General features: G+C 50.0%; 1 protein-coding gene across 1 annotated transcript in view; it reads left to right on the plus strand.

Moving 5' to 3' along the window:
• Window positions 1-11,101: 11,101 nt before the first annotated feature.
• Window positions 11,102-16,523, plus strand: part of PITPNM2 (phosphatidylinositol transfer protein membrane associated 2) — a 90,291-nt gene continuing 84,869 nt past the window's right edge. The window contains exons 1-2 of the mRNA XM_026037602.1: window positions 11,102-11,124; window positions 13,370-13,473. The gene's annotated coding sequence lies outside the window, so the exon portion shown is untranslated. The remainder of the gene's footprint in view (window positions 11,125-13,369; window positions 13,474-16,523) is intronic.

The following is a 16,523-nucleotide window of genomic DNA, read 5'->3' on the forward strand; positions in this document are numbered from 1 at the left end:
GTCGCCGCCTTCCGAGCAGCCCTCGCGCCGCGGGGCTCGCTGCGGAGCCCGGCCCGGCTGGTGCCTCTAAGCCGCGCTAGCCCCGGGGCCCCCGCCGCCCTGGGGCGGCCCCGCTCCCGGCTCCGCTTCCTCGCCCGTTTCGTAACCGCTGGAGGCTCCGGGCCGGGCTTGCGCGGGCAGCGGCGCCGCAGCCCGGGCTCCCCGGGCCCCGGGGAGCTGCAGCCGGCGGAAGGAAGGAGCCTCCATGGGGCTCGGGGTGACCGCCGCCGGCGGGAAGCGGCGGGATCCGCTCCCCGGGATGGGGAGGATGGGGGGGCCGCGGGGAGGACGGGGACGCGGGCAGGGATGCTCCCGCTCCCCGGGCAGCCTGGGGCCTTGGGCTCCCTTCTCGCCCGCCATCCCTCAAGAAAGGGCTCCACTCTGGTGCAGCGGTGAAACCGGCGCCCGCTCCCTGTGCTCTCCCTGCACCTGTGTGGGGAGCAGGTCCAGCGCCCTGGAGCAGCCGAGGGTTGAGGCACCGACTGCCGCCTCCCTGGCCCTCCTGCCCCGGCACTGCTACGGGAGCTGGGAACAGAGCTGGGAACAACTGCCCTTGGTCCAGCTCAGGGGCCGCGCGGTCCGCTCCGTCCCCCTGCCTTTCACATCGTGACCAAGACAAAGTTTAAGTCGTGCATTCAGGAAAGAAGCCCTCTTGCTTTGTTAATCCCTGCTCTGAGACGAAAGCTCTTGTCCTTGGCTCTTGGCAGCTGGATGCAGCTAAATACGATGCCAGAAAACACCCTCAGTCTATAAAGATGCTCAGCCTGCGCTCAGCTCCGCACAGCGTCGGCTCCGTAGGACCGGCGACGGATGCCCCTTTCCCAGCTCCCTGGCCAGCAGGACAGAGCAGCTGGCTTGACTGGGTGCGGAGCGCGCTGCGGTTCGCGCTCCCCTTCCCCTCCTGCGTGCTGGCTCCCTCTCCGTGCCCGAGCTTCTCACTTGTGCTGTGTTTTTACCACATAGTTTATTTTTGCCATGACTTATGTGGTGCTCGTGAGCAGCACGCGCAGCCCTCGGAGCGGCCTCGGAGCTGCCTCTTTCCCACCACGGAGTCAATGTTGGCGCTACGTGGGACGGCGGCCGCGACAGACCTGGTGCTCTGGTTATTTTATTGGGTAACTCCTCATAGAGGAGGCTTCTGGTAGGCTGCTAGTTTTCATTAATCATATTTAAGTTTCACTAACTTTTAATTAAAAGCATAGTTGATACCAGTTTAATGAATGTAGGGATGTTAAGCCATCTTCATGCATAAAAATGCTTTTTAATTCCCTTACTATTCCCTTTATGGCCCTTAGATGCTTTTGTTACCATTTAAACAGCATAAACAGCAGCAGCTGTTTATCTTCTTAGAACTCTTTTTTCCCCTCTGTTCAGGAAAAGGCAGTGGTTTGGGTAAACAGTTCCCTGGTATCCTTTCCTTCAACTATTTTTAAGCAACATGGCGAAAAAAGACCTAAGTGATGTTGGAGCAGCACTCGGAGACCCTTCTTAGGACTGTAGTCTGACATAACTGCCCAAATCCTCCCTTATTTCTCAGTTGTTCATGAGGTGATGAGGAAGGCGAGGAGGCCTCGAGGCCGGCTCCTGGTTATGGGGGATTTCGTAAGGATTTTTCCTCCAAATGATAGTTTTTAAGATGTCCTTTCCATTTTGGGGTCGCCGCTGACGGAGCGTTTCGGTGCGCTTGTCTCTTGCTGTGCATCTACCAGCCAGAGCGTTTATTGTGATTTGTGTGATCTGCCATCTGGCACGTGGGAGTTTTATCTAACTTCTCATTTTACTTGACAGCAACCAGTTTGGAAAGACTGTGTCCTGATTTTGTCTTTATTTTTTATTTATTTATTTTTTTTAAATTCTCCCCTCCAGACATTTCCAGTTGCAACTTTTTAGAATTAAGTAGTCTCTTTTTATGAAGAATCCGCTGCTGCTTCTGCAATTTGGCAAAATGGAGCACGTTCCTTGTTTGGGAACAAGGGCTTGTTCCCAAATGCCCTGTGTCTCCTGCCATTCCTGCACATTCCCAGGAATGACCTGGTCTAGGACCACTGTGGTCCATTGAGAAGCAGTCTATCTATATATATAATATATATTATATATATAAAAATAATATATATAAAAATATATATTACACATTATATATATGTATATTTTTGGCATGATGTTTTCCTTTTGGGCTTCCCTTACATAAGGAACATGTGTGATATGGATTGGAGGGGAGGAACAAACAATTTCTTCCTTTATTTTCTTAGTGGGGAAAAGCAACCTGAGAAAAATGCTCTCTTCTTAATAGCGATTTTCTCCAAACTGTGAAGATTTATTCTAGTGCAATTTTGAAGCTTGCTCTTATAGGGTATGAAGCAATTAATATTTATGTATGTCCAAGTTAGTAAGCTAGGTTGAAATTTAATCCTGAGCCTGAAAGCATCTTAAAAACAAAATGTTCAGTAGTTTCTACAGTGAATGGGAGTGAAGTAATTAATGTAGAGGAGGGGGAAATAAATAAAATGTTTTAAACTGTGTATCCCGGGCACTGGAGGAAATCCAGATGCTGGAGTGTTGTGCTGGGGCAGAAAAAATGAGTGTGAACTTACCCATGGGCTGAAGGGGAATCCAGCTACTCTATTTATAGTGTCCAAAGCCAAGAGCCCTGTGAAACTTTAAGGGAACGAGTATAAAGAATGATATTTAGTCTAATGTTATTAAGAACATCTAAGAAAACAAATTAGCATTGGTCTAACCGGGATTCTGCCCCTCCAGGGGAATCTAAATCACTGGAGCGCTTGCTCCATGCCCAGGGCTCCTGGAATTGCCTGTTTGCTGAAGGGAAGGAGACTCGCAGCTGCGGGAAGCGGCTCTTTCTTTTGCACGGATGGCTGAGGGTCCGGGGGGGCTTCCCATGACGTGGCAGTGTCTGGAGACGAGGCTTTTCCCTGGTGACCCTCCTGGGTTTGCTGTGCGTGCGCGGGTCAGGCTCCAGGGAGGGCAGGAAGCGGGAGGCTGCGTGTGGAAGTGGAGATAAAGGGGGGCTGAACGTAAGCGGTACAGGGAGCTGTGGGGTTAGCGTGGAAGGGCAGGAAGAAATGGAGTGACTGGAAGGTCAGATGCGCTGCGGGGAGCCTGGGAATGTCTGAGGAGACCCCTGCGAGGAGCGCCTGGCTCCCACTGATGGAGGAATGGGCTGGGTGGAAGGAGGCTGCCTGGGCAGGAAACAGGTAAGCCGGGCAGCCGGGAGGGCTGCTCCTAACAGGCAGCAAGAGCTTCCCCTTCAGCTGCGCCTCACTTGGTGCTTGACGTCCCCAGACTGGCTTTTCCTTCTGGTTTCCCCCTGGAAAACCTTGCTTGGGCAGAGCAGAGGAGCTGCAGACTCCCGAAATGTGAGCCCTTGTGGAGCCACCTCGGGATTTTCCCCGAGTCCCTGCACGTGCACGGAGGGCCAGCCCGGGCGGGCGGCTGCGCTCAGGGAGCACCTCGGTGCTGCAAACAGGACGCCTGAAAGGAAAGGAACTGAGCTGCGGGGGCCTGGGGAGCCTCCCCAGCGTGCTGAGGAGCGAGGGCTCCCCTCCACCTTTCTGCTCGTTTGGACAGTTCTGTTTCCTCCTGGGGACCACACAGCGACACTTCTGCTCGGGTTTGTGTTTCCTCTTTGTCAGTTCGTCTCATCTGCAGACAGTCCCGTCGTCTGAGGGGTTGTGCCCGGCTGGAAAGGGACCCCCGAGCACTGCGGTGCCCACGGGAGGACGCGGGGAAGGTAGCGGGGAGCGAGCGGCTCCGTAACGCACGTCGTGGCAGCGCTCCACGGCCCGGATGGGGAAGTCGCCTGGGATTTGTTTGGATTGCCGGGGTTTACATAACTCTCGCTCGGCTCCGGGACGCCGGTTCAGGCAAATTAGCAGACCTGACCCGTGGGGCGATGACCTTGCGAGGCGTTTCTCCCTCAGCAGGGCCGTAACCGCCGGGGAGGTGGTGGGAATGTGTCGGAACGTGAGCGCGCGGTCCTGTCTCACGGTGCGGCCGCGTTGCCTCTGCTTCCAGGGAAGTTGGGTGTTTGCCTGGCTGTTAACCTCAGGTATGGAGCGAGGCCTTAATTCCATTAAGTGCTTTGAAAGGCGAGGGAAGGAGTCGAGGCTTTTATAGCAGAGCCGTGGTAGACTTGAGCCGAGCTGCTGCTGCCGCCCGTCTCATACGGGTTGGTCGTGGGGAAGCTCCTTCAGGACCTGGTGAATCGCACGGGACATTTTAGGTGGCTGGAGATGGAGTTGGAGGGTTGCGCTGTTGCGGGGAAGCCTGCAGAGTCGTGGACACCTCCTAGGAGGTAAAAAATAATGCTGTGCTGCCATCAGTCGCTCCACGTTCGGAATGAGCAAAGAAACTGTTTTTATAAATGTATTTATATACGTAGACGTGTGGCGTAGCTCTGTTTTCTGTGCGTCGGAAGGCAGCACAATGGATACAGATGCACTTGTGATTGTGATTTGTTTTAAAATCAATACCGTAATTTAGGTAACCTTCTAGAGACAGAAACACTGAAGAATCATTTTTCTCTACGTGGGCGGTTTACCTACTTTAATGCTGCTACTTTTCTTTCTTTCTTTTTCTTCCTTATTTTTTTTGAAGAAGGAAATAGACATTTTATATTTATCGTATCGGCTGAAATTGAAATCTAAATATTTACATCTTGCCGGAGCTGAGGTTGAGAACCAGTTGTAGGCGTTGCCAGGCTGTTCAGCTGCCTCCTCCACGGAGCAGGTTCGTTTCTCCTTCGGGTGGAGGGCGGATGGAGCCTCCTGCTTCTCCCCACTGCCCTCTCGTGAGTCKCGGCACCCGGGGCTGGTTCCCCCGTGGGCTGCTTGACCCGTCCTTGCAGCCGTAGCCTCMACACGGCGCCGGCTGCCACGCAGCGCCGCGTTGGCTGCGAGCTGTGAGGATGGACGGGGAGCTCAGAGTGTGGAAATAACATGGGCAGAGCTGGGGAAAGAGSCGGAGGGCAGGGGAAAAGGCCTGGCTTGCTCTTTGTTTCCACCATCATCCTCATCCCTTCTCCAGCGCTCGCCGTGGCCGATCCTCAGCGCTCCCCACCAAGGTGGAATCACTTCTGTTTTGTGCGGGATAAACCAGGAACAGACAAATGATGTGCTGCAGGTTGCARAGCAGCAGACGCAGCTGAGCTTTCTGCCTGCCCTGTCCTTACTGTGCCCAAACCCTGTGCCATGGGCTCCGCTGGGTGGTTTCCTTGTGGGAGGCTCTGTCTCCATGTGGGTTGTTGCTTTCTAGCCATGGTCCATTCAGGCCATCGTGCCCGGCGTGCAGCTCCACCAGAGCAGCAGGTGAGCGTGGAAATAGCCGGCAGCTTCTTCGCTTTCCGTCTCCCTCGCTTTAAACATTGTTCATGCAGGCTCTCGGGATCACTTATTTGTCTAAACTTGTATTTGGATGGCGAAGCACTGTTGAAAATGTAGCTTCTRCAGATGGTAAATGTCTTTCAGTGAATTTTCTCAAAATGCATTTAGTGTGGATGCAATGTGTCCTTTKTTTGGGGACTGCAGAATAGTTTTTAATGCTGCCTATTGCTTACATTTAATTCCTATAAATAGTTTTTTTGGAAATAAGTCATGTCTATCTAACACATTGTTGCTGTTAGAGGAAAGTGCGTATTTGGGCAAATCTGCTTGAAGCTGTAACCTTTTTAGTACAGCTTGTGTTTGTTGCTGCAGCTTCACAGCTTCCATCTATCATTTTATTTAGAAGAGCAAGGGATGGTCGGATTTGCCCGTGAGGATGTGCACTCTGATGCTTCTGCTGACAGTCTGCTCCAGCAAATGGCAGGATTGGAAATTCAGCACCAAGAGAAATCTGGAGAGTAGAACTTGCGTGAAAGAAGGAAAGTTTTACTCTCAAGACTTGCAGGAAAGGAGAAAAATCTGTAAGGAAATCTGCACCAAATTTTGTAGGGAGCTTGCATGGGCTTTGGTGGCACTTCTCGGGACCTGGCTTGGGTTTGGAGCATCCTAGTGCAGTGTGCTGGGCTGTGGAAGAGGAGAGGGTGTAGGGGAAGCCTGCTGCTGCCCTCCTGGTGACACAGCCCCACGCAGGAAACGGGCTGAAGAGGTTTCATTGTCCCCTGGAGCGCCTRTGTCCTTAACAGCAGATATGATAAAGCCAGCCAGCTTTTTCTTCTGCTTAGCTTCTATGTCTTCTCGTTGATGAAAGTTGTGGAACTCCTCGTTAGCAGAGCAGAACGGATAAGTTGGATTAAGATCTTCTCGCCTTAAGCATCATTGCCAAAAATCATCAGCTAAACTTTGCTGAGAGACTGCTCTTATTCCAGGAGCTTTACAGGTAGGATATGGTTTGACCTCCCCTCCTTCCTAAGTTGAGCCTACAGCACCCGCGGCGAGGAGAGCCAACTTCTGGGAATAAACAGGCWTGGAGTCACCACAGAATAGCCTGGGAGACCCACAGTGTCATTTTTRCAGCTGTTCCTGAGAATTGCACCTTTATTATTCATATCAAGTGCTCTGCAGAGGTCCCTTGCAGTGAATTTGTGGATGTCAGACTTTCCTGCACAGTTCAGCTAACTCACGGGGTTTTCTTCTTTTTCCCTTTCTTTTTTTATTTGTTTGTTTAGTGGGAAGAAATTTGTGCCACGGGGTTRTTTCTATCCAAGCCCAGGCTTATGCCATAATATCTTGTTTGTGGAAGTGATGCTTAAACAACAGAAATCCCCATTACTGTTTTTCTTTGACAGGAGATTCAGAATTCATATTGTTTGTGTAACTTTGGTTGCTGTTTATTACAACGTGTAACACAAAGGTGTTGCTTGAACAGTGCTGTCCTGCAGCCAGTGATAGAGCGAGGTAGTAGGTGAGATATTTCTAGCAGATTCAAGGAAAACTCTTTTCTTAGGTGATTAAAGCAAATGTATATCCTGCTAGAGGTTGCCTTTAGGGACAGTTGTGAAGCAGATTTCCTACAGGCATGATACTCCTCTAATAAGGATCAATACTCCTCTAATAAGGACAGGCTTCTAAATTATGAATGTGAGATGGGGCATGTTTTGGAGAGAGGAAATGCAACTGATCCCCAGGTTTATCTTGCTTGAAAAGGCAGAAAATTGTATTTCTGCACTGCTCAATTAAAAGTTGGAGAGACCCCATTAAATGTGTATGGGGGAGGCAGGGAAGGGGCTGATGCTCCAACAAGCTGCTCGTGTTGGAAGTGACTTCCCAGCTGCTCTGTGCACGTGGCGCTCAGTCGTGTCGCACCCTGATCTCGAAGGCTTTGGCTCTTTGCGGAGTTTGTTTCTTCTTGCATTAAATTGCTCCGTGGAGGTGACCATGGGCTGAGGGGTCCTCGGGGTGAGGAGGCAGGAGCAGCGCCCAGTGCTGGTCTAAGCTTTGTCCTTGCTGGCTGTGATGGCTGGAGCCGCCGCTAAAGCAGCAGGAACGCTGCCCTTATCAGAAGCTCTTCCACGTGCAGGAGGCAACGGCCGCCTTATCTCGAGGCTGGCAAGGAGCACGGGGGATGAGTGACATATTTCCATTTGACTCATCTGCCATCGGAACGGTGACATCCTTGCGTCACGTTAAAAATGAGACCTTGCAGTCGAGTTGSCACGTGGGGCTGGTGCGCGCGGTGCAGGTGCTGCTGCTGCTTTTGTCCTTGCTAAGAAAATGATTATTATTGTTGTTTCCCTACCTTGAAATAGGATGAAAGTGATTAATGTTGTCCTGTATGTTCTGGGTTAAAAATAACAGGAGCGTCCGATGCAGGTGGAGTGCTGGATGTTGCTGTGAAGTTGTTCCAATAACCTGCTTTGCAACTGTGAAAAACCCTCCGAAATGGAGGAAAAAAAGTGCCCAGTAGCCAGATGGTTGGAAACGAACACCCCGCGATCAATGAGGCAATATGTAAATATTTTCAGTCATTACCAGGGTACTGCTGTGTTGACACTGAAATCCAAAGTGCTCTTCCAATGGGCTCCTCATTGATCAGCAGATGAGCCCTGATAAAGCGGGGGATAAAAGCGTGGTGCTGAGCGCCGGGGTGGATGGTGCTGCTTGTTGGCAAGGCTGGGCTTCCATCGAGGTCTAGAAATGGTCTTTGAGCCCTGTTTAAGCTTGTAGCTGAGCCACAAACAGTATTTCTTCCCCAGCTGTCAAATACAGATGAAATGGCGTATTGCTTTTTTTTTCTTTTTTTTTTTTCTTTTTTTTAAGCTGTTTTATTTAAGGTGAAATACAGCCCAGTTGACTGATTTTTTCATTTTAATTGCCACGTCTATATTGGAAGGCAGGTGGAAGCTAATGTAGTGTTATCTGCTTGAAATGCACCTCGCCGGAAACGRCGGGGAAGTGATACCAATCACGTGGCGGCTCTGCAATAGATTGTATTTATTTATKTACTATTCTCCTAAAAGCAGGCTGCAGAGATCCTCTGATTCTCTCCGAAGTCCTCRCAGGAAGCTGTTCTCCTGCATAAAATAAGAAGTTCCTTGAGCAAGCAGAGCCCATAGAGAGGCATCTCCCACCCGTGGCCTCCCCGTTGCGTCCTCCCGCTTGGAGCTTTCCCTCCTGAGCTGCCTCCTGGCTTCCACCTGGTGCAGAAGGAACCTTGGAAGCTGGCTRTGAATAGGGGCTTGTGGAAGCTCCTTTGTACCGTGTGAATCCACATTGTCCACAGATKTCCATGGATACCCACCATGAGCGGGTGCCCTTGTCCACCCCACATGGTGACTGTGAACAGATCTCACCTTATTGAGAGCCACGTGGGKCTCTTATCTCCTGGGGGCTTGGGATTTATCTTTCTGGTTCTCTTGCTGCCTCATTGGAGCAGCCGCTTGCAGGGCTTCAAACCCTGCTCCCTGTTCCACAAGGAAATGGCTCCTCAGGAAGMAGAGGGCTGGTTTTGCCAATGAAGAGCTCTTGTCGGGTGCAGCCAAGGCCAGGAGTGGTCCTGGAAGGTCCATTCTGCAAGTGGAAGGTGGAAGAGCAGCTGCTTTGCTTGAGTAAGGTGACAGGTTTGTGTAAGGTGATGTCCTCCTGTTCATGCCTGTCACTTCGTGGGGGGAGACCAGGTGGCCGGGGCCCTGTTCTTATTCCCAGTTATGCAAAATGGATAAAATAGGCAGTTTCCTCCAAGTTCCCTCTAAAGCTGAGGTTTATTTCAGCAGGCTGAGAAAAGGGCCCAGCCCTGAGGCCAAGTCCCTTCCCCTCCTTGGCTTGCTGTCTAYCTCGCTGGCACTCGCCTGGCAGCTTCTCTTTTCCTCCAAATTTTGTGTAGGTTTTGCATCCTTTTCCCTGCAAAGCTGCCAGCAACCCAGGCTTCTGGAAGCCTTTTGTTTGCTTTCTCCCCCGTCCCTTTGAATCAGGCTGTTGTGGTGAGGCCCTGTGCTCCCTAAGGAATAAAGCCACGGAGGGTCCAAACGCTGCAAACATCGGATGGGAAGGATCTGCCGAGGAGCCCTTCAGCRCTGCTTGTATTTCCGAGTTAACTGGTGCATTTATCTTGCTTGCTGATTAATTCCCTCTGCTTCCTGGCACATACTGGTGCCTGTTTTTCTGATTACTGAGTTCTTTGGGATTTTGGATTTATTTTCCTTTCCTGCTTTGTTTTTAGGGTGCTCGCTTATCTCCTCGTTGCTTTAGGGTAACTGTTTAGGGAATGGAAACTACCGTCGCTTCAGGACTCGTGTGAGTATCCGTGGTCTGACGCCGGTGCTCGCAGACCATGGGCATGCGGTGTCCTACCACGGCTGATGTTTGGTAGGGCTCAGTATTCATCGATGCAGATTGCACGAGATGCGTACGCGGAGCCGAAACCACTGTGGTGTTTGCAAGGAGCAATCTTGCAGCTTCATTTGTCCCTGCGAGGTTGGGCTGTCAGCGGCTGTGGCTCTGCAGAAGCGGCACGAGAACATCGTGTCCTCCTGCCTCTGCCTGGGCTTGGCGTGGGACGGGACAGACCCTGCTGTGCCCTGCCCTGGGCTGGCAGCAGGGACACGCTGCAGGTTGACATCCCTGCCAAGGGTTATAACCGTGTTGGGGACATGGAGGTCTCTGCAAGAGAGATGTTTGTGCAAGGGAGAAGGCTCAGGTTAAAGCTCAGGTTAAAGCCTCCTCGGAGGCTGGGGACTGCTGTGGGTGGGCTGGAGAGGGCCACGAGTCCTCCTCATCCTGCCTACCCTCCGTGAAGAGGCTGACCTCCCGCCTGTGCTTCCTGCTCTTCCACCCATCCTCTGCCTTGGATGTGGAGCCTGGGTATTTGCTGCGGTGGGCATTTCCTTGCATGAGCCTGTAGCATTTAGGGCTCGGATTTGAGGTGTGATGTGGTGTGTTCTGGGCTGCCGTCGTCCCCGAGCGCTGTGTGCTCCGGTGAGAGCTCTGACCGATGCAGAGCATCTCGGTGGGCACAGGGACGATGCCTCTTTGGGGAAGGACCAACAACGCAAGCGCGACGCGTCGGACGGGCAGACAGAAGCCAGCCGGCAACATCTTCCCATTAATCCGCCTCCATGGAAAGATAAATGCCAGCTCTATTAGCGCAACGTGGCGTTTTCAACAACTGGCTGAAAACGAGCCACCTGCTCGCCTGCACCTCATCCCGATTGCGGAGTGTGCTCCCGAATCCGTGTCCTCCAAGCGKCCGTCTCCGACCTCCTCCCGTGCCGTGGGGCGCCCCAGCCACGCGGGGCCTTTGGAGGCTTCCCGTCTGCAGCGCTTCCGAGCTGCCTCCGCTCCRGGGCACGGGAATCTGCCTGAGGGCCCTTGGAGGAAGGGACAAAGTTGGTCATGATGATTTTTGCCAGTGGTGCAGAGAAGAAAAATGTTCCGGAAACCTTTTGGGAGCRCTTGCATTCCTAAATTTTCTTGTTTTGTTCTTTCTTTTCTCCAGATAAAGTTTGCTTTGGACAGACGCAGCCCGTGTTTAGCAGCACTGCAGTCTCTTAGGTCGAGCAGCACAGCTCTAAGGCAGGGGTGGGTTTACCTGTCTGAGCCAGTACCACGTACCAAGGGATGCAGCTGAATTGGAGGCGACGTGAATTCCTTAGTATTCATCCAAAAGGAGTGACTGACTACTCATTTTTAGGTCTGATTATTCATTTCTAAAACTGACTATTCATTTTTAGGTCTCAGAACAGATCACAAATTCAAAACTGATTTTAGGAAAGGTATRAAATTATCCATGAGGCCTATACAAATAGCAAGGTGGGCTTTTTTATTCTATTTTATTTTTTTATTCGGTGCTATACTAAATTGGGCATAGAATCAAGGTGAATTGTGTTCGATGCACCGAGGCCTTATCGATGTTGGTGTGCCCTYGGCTACACTATTATCTTAGTTTCACTGTTTACTGTGAAGAAAAAAGCTGATGTTTAAATTTTTTCCAAAGGTCATACTTTTAGTTTCTGTTGTTCAGAAATGCTTTTGCTTTTAATCACTTTTGGTTTCAGTACGGTTAGCAAGGGTAGAGAGAACACTTGTTTTTTCTGTCTGGAATAATTGTTTCAGACTCGTTGTTGCTGAAAACAGGAAGACTCATCATCCTTTCCCAGCCTGCAAAAAAGGAAAACAAAACAAAACAGCCTTGAAACAGAAAGAACAAAGCAGGTAGGACGATGAAGTTGTTTTTGCTGAGAGKTAGGGAGGTTCTGCTAGTTTTATGTGGCTTTCTAGGGAGGCTTTCAGCATTGCCCCCATGGTGGGTCAGCTGCATGTTGGAACCTTCTCCTTAAATCTCGAGTCCCGCTTGTCCGGGTCCTGCTCATCCCAGGAGCCACGTCCCAGTTCATAGGTCACTGGGCTGACCCCCCCAGCTCTGGTTTAACTGGCTCGTCTTCAAGTGCCTGTTCTGGCTTAGGCTCCTTTTGGGAGCCTTTAGTCTCACGCATCCAGCACGTACGAGTGTTTGTCTGCCTCGTGAAAACTCATTTAGAGTGGGCGATGACAAACCTTGATGCAGCTAATAAGGAATGAATTATTGTATAACGCTAATCAGATTGAGTCTGGATGTTGTTTAGATGTATGTTGGGCTATAAAGCTACGTAGATACAATTATTACTATATTTTAAAGAATAGCCGTGTGTGTTAAAGTTATTGTTGATTTACAATTCAGTGTGCTAGAGTGGTTAAAATGACCAGTGAGACTGGACTCTGAAGCATGTAAATCAAATACAAAGCCAAGGTTAATTTATACTTAAATTCCCATCATACAGATTTCAATAGGTGAGTTAAGAGGGGAAAAAATCCTTTGTGCTTTAAATCGTAAATGCTRCTAGGGAATGAAACACTTTTTTCTTGTTCCATTTGAGACAGAATTTTTGGTGACTTCAGACCTCCCTAAGCACTTAGTGCACTGCTCTTTCCCCCCATGCACTGAGACCTGGTAAATTCTTGACATCAGTTTTGTAGCTACGAAATCCTCCCTGCTACTAAGTGTTTTGGTTTCAGGATGTAATTTGAAGAGAATTTTGCAGGGCTCTGGAGCCCAGATCTCACTGCAGATGGGCCCTGCAGCTTCTCTCCCAGGTTTATCCATCGCTTGGAGCCCAGTGGTGGGTGTTGAGGTGTYGGGATAACGTCGGTGACTCCATGGCTGGTGCTTTCAACGCTGCCACCAGGCTGGCAAGGCAGAAGGGGCATTCGGGCTACATGTGCCTGGCTCGGCTGTGAATCAGCCAGTGATCCTAATAAGCATTTGTGGGCTAAATATATTTTTTAAGCTGCCTGGCTGCTTGTTCCTGATGAGGACAAGGAGATTAACAGTCCTGAGATGCTGCTTGGGTTTCCTTCAGGGTGAATCTGACCTTCTTGGGTTCTTTGTTATTTGYGTTCTGTTTCCAGTCCACGGACTGGAGCAAGGTGGTGGCACCTGTGGTCCCTCTGGTGCCTCCTCGCTGTCCTCCCCAGCTGAGAAATCAAAAAGGCCCAAGGGGACTTGAGAGATCACTCAACACTGCCTTTAAACGGGAGATGTGGTCGGGGTGATGCTGTGCAGGGAGCACACTGAGTGGTCAGCGCGGCGCTTTATTTATTTTTATATTTTTTTCCCCTTCTAAATTTCCCTGAGTTCGAGATGGCGATGACTCACGGCTTGGAACGCGCTTCAAATCCCCGAGGTGCTCGCTGCCGCCTACCATCACGTATTGAATTTCTGACATTCCGGAGGGATGTCTGCAGAGAAACTCTGATGTGCAATTAGCAAGCGCCGGAGCTGCATGTTGTTTGCATAGGAGCCATTAGCAGGGGGTAACGGTGGCAGGAACGCGGCGTGCGCGGGCTGCTGATCCCCCCTGGGCGCTGCAGTTAAGCAGCTCTGCTTTATCTTCCCCTAGGATGTTGACACATGTGGACCTACAGTGACATCCTCCTCCAGCAAGGCCGTCTCTTCGCTCCCTCCTGCGCTCAGAAGCCTCTGGAGGGACTTATTTTGCAGAAGGTAGGTGCTGGCAGTGCAGCTGCATGGCTGTCTGTTTATATTGCAAAAAAAAAAACCAAAAATTAAAAAATCAATTTTAAAGAAATATCAAGTGTTACTAGAGCAGCAATGAGTCTGAAGGCTGCTGGCTGGCTAGCAGTGAGAGAGGGGATTAACCTTAGCTTGGTTTCCCCTTGAGTAGATGCTCAAGGAGACTATGAAATGGAGCCAGGAGGAGCRATGCTACAGGTTGCCTGTGAGAGGGCAACCTGGCAGCTGCAGGACCTCTTGGCTTGGATATTGCGGACGTGTGTTGGGAGCAAACCTCTTTCCAAGAAAAATTCATGCATCTCGCCTTTCATTTCAGCCTAGCCAGCACCCTTGTTCAAAACGTTTTTGTGCAAATGCTTTAAAAAGGAAACTCCCATGCAAGGTGTGCGCCTGGTAGGAACTTTTTGTGTATATTTAAGTTTTGTGGGGATCTCTCTCTCACCTGAAAAAATTGTAACGATCTGAAATGCATGTAATATCTACCAAAAGAATCGGGGTGCGGCTTCTCGTACCATCATAAAAAAGGGGGATTGACATGCAGAACTCCCCCAGCAAAGGGCATAAATGGGAGTTCTTTTTTTTTCCCCAAAAAGAGAAGAGGTTAATTTTCATTCTCTTTATGAATATGTGGTTACCTGCCATTCCCTTATGCTGTAACCTCTGGAGCTTCCCTTRAAGGCTTCCTGTGAACCTTTGCATCTCTCATTAAAACTCCCTTGTTTAAGTTCTAGAAATGTGTGTCGTGGTGCTAAATCTGTCCCCAAAATTAGTGGCTGAGCAGTTTCTTTGGTAGATGGGTCCTCAGCCTTTAGATCATTCCTGAGCGGGTAGTTTTGACCTCAGTTGTGCGTCTTGTTTTCTTCCAGTGCATTCCTCACCACTTTTCCTTCTATCAAAAGGGTATTTCTAACCCTTAACACTACCGAGTGTTCTGCTTTACAGTGTTCCTGAGGTTTGACAGCCTTTCGTTTATACTGAAACCCCTGGTTCCTCCTTTGATTTAAGAGCAGTGAATTACTGGGAAGAGCAGAAAGAGGAGGAACATGTTGGCATCCGAGGCTCTCCACATACAAGACTAAAAGGTGCTTTGGGTTTCTCTGGGTTTATGCTTTAGAGTCATGGCAGTGACACTGAAACCGTGGCGTCACTGACACCAGCTCTGTATTCACACGCGTTGCCTTTACCAGAAACCCTTCAAAATTATGGATCATTTGAATACCTTAAATATCTCAGGGCTGTGGCTCCCAGTAAACTCATCACCATTTGCTGTGTCAGTTCCCTTCTGGAGCCGCTCTCCCCATGATCCATGAGCCCCAGGGCTCCCAGCACCGCAGCGTGTCCCAACGTGGGACACTCCGTTGCCTCCAAGAACTTCTCGCTCACCTGCTGGGGCCTAACAGAGCTGGGGACAGGTCTCCCTGGAATAACTGCTGCTGCCAGCAGCCTCAGCAGAGGAGCTAATGCTCTTGGAGGCACTAATTGCCATCTGGATTTGTGCTGAGGAAGAGCTGAGGGGTGTCCCTGTGCTCCCGCTTAGGCTGCTGTGGAGCAGGTCTCACCAGATCGGTGGTAAGAGCAGAGGAGAAATGCAGCCCTTAGCGTGTTTGGGGTTTGCTTTGCCTCGAGGCTGCTGCTCTGCTTGTTTCACTTGCCCAGGGGATTTAATACTCGGCAGGGCCGCCACTCCTTTGTGCGGGAGGTGCCTACGTGGTCATTAAGTCTGGGCAGGTCGCGAGCGGTGTCTTCCAGTGCACCCTGGGGAGCTAGATGGAGGTGATAACCCTCCAGAGAGCTGGGCTGGTGGCTGCTTTGGTGCTGGTGGCACAATTGTGGCATTGCCCAACTCCACGGCAAAGCTGGTGGCCTAGCAYTTCTTCCAGACAGAGACAGCAGCATCTAATGCAAGTTAGAACTGAACATCTGGGACCTAACTGCTTGGAAGGCAACAGGAAGATCTCCTTAAAGGATTGTCTCCTATGTGGTCTGGCGCCTTGAAACTCCTGGTGGAGATATGGGCTTTTCTTTGGTTATTTTTCTTAGTTTTACAGTAGAATACTGGGGTGTGAGGACCTATTTGGACATGTGTGTTTAACCTGGGTGGAAAGAGCTGATGTCTCTGGTGTGGTTGTAACCACAGACTAACTGACAGTTTCCTGCTGCTGGTAGCTTTCTATAGATTAAAAACCTCCTTCACTGGTGTATGTTGGTCTCTGATGTATAAACATCTGAGGAAGGTTCTGCAGTTTCTGGGGTTCTTGTTTTTGTCAAAGTCTTTGTAGCTCTCTGGGSGATGGTGGTGGAGAGATGATTACGGAAATAAGAAACATTCTGGACCAGTGAAGGGCAGAAGTCTATTTAATGGTCTTGTATAACTTAAAAACCCAAACCAACCCCATCTAATATGTGTCAGCCTGGTTGTGCAGTTAAATTTGCATGTACAAAGCTCTGGTTCTGGGGAGGTAGGTTCTAATCACATGAACCTACCTGCGTATTCAAGACCCTTTCATCTTATATCTCCATTCTTGCTTTTAGCTCACCTTCCTGTCCCTTTCCCCCTACCCTTCTTCCCTTGGATGTGTAAAATATCACGGCTGCAAAAATGAGAGTCCTTCTTTCCCCGCTGTTCCCTTTCCAGCTGGAAAACTTGGCCAGATCCTTCCCTTGCGGTTTGTGATACTGTAAATAAAGGCTTGGGAGGTCACACGCTTTCCATATCAAGTTATTTTGATTCCAGTGCTGGAATGGGGGGRAGGAGGAGGGTGGAAATTAAAAAAAGCAAAACCCCAAACTGTTCTGGTTTATTGTGGAAAAAACAACTCATTAATATGAGGGAAAACAATGGGGGAAAAAGAAAGGCCTTTACAAAGACTGTCTCTGACCTAAGCAGATACCTTGGCAAATTTTGACCCTGATTCTCCAAGTATTTTTTTCTTGAAGCTTTTAAATAACTTTTTTTTTCCCTAAAATTAATGGCTTTGAACACCTAATCTGGTGCTATTTCTGGATRTTTCTGAGTAATT

Source organism: Nothoprocta perdicaria, unplaced genomic scaffold, assembly GCF_003342845.1.
Source record: "Nothoprocta perdicaria isolate Ctin4 unplaced genomic scaffold, notPer1 scaffold_2, whole genome shotgun sequence".
Classification (NCBI taxonomy): Eukaryota; Metazoa; Chordata; class Aves; order Tinamiformes; family Tinamidae; genus Nothoprocta; species Nothoprocta perdicaria.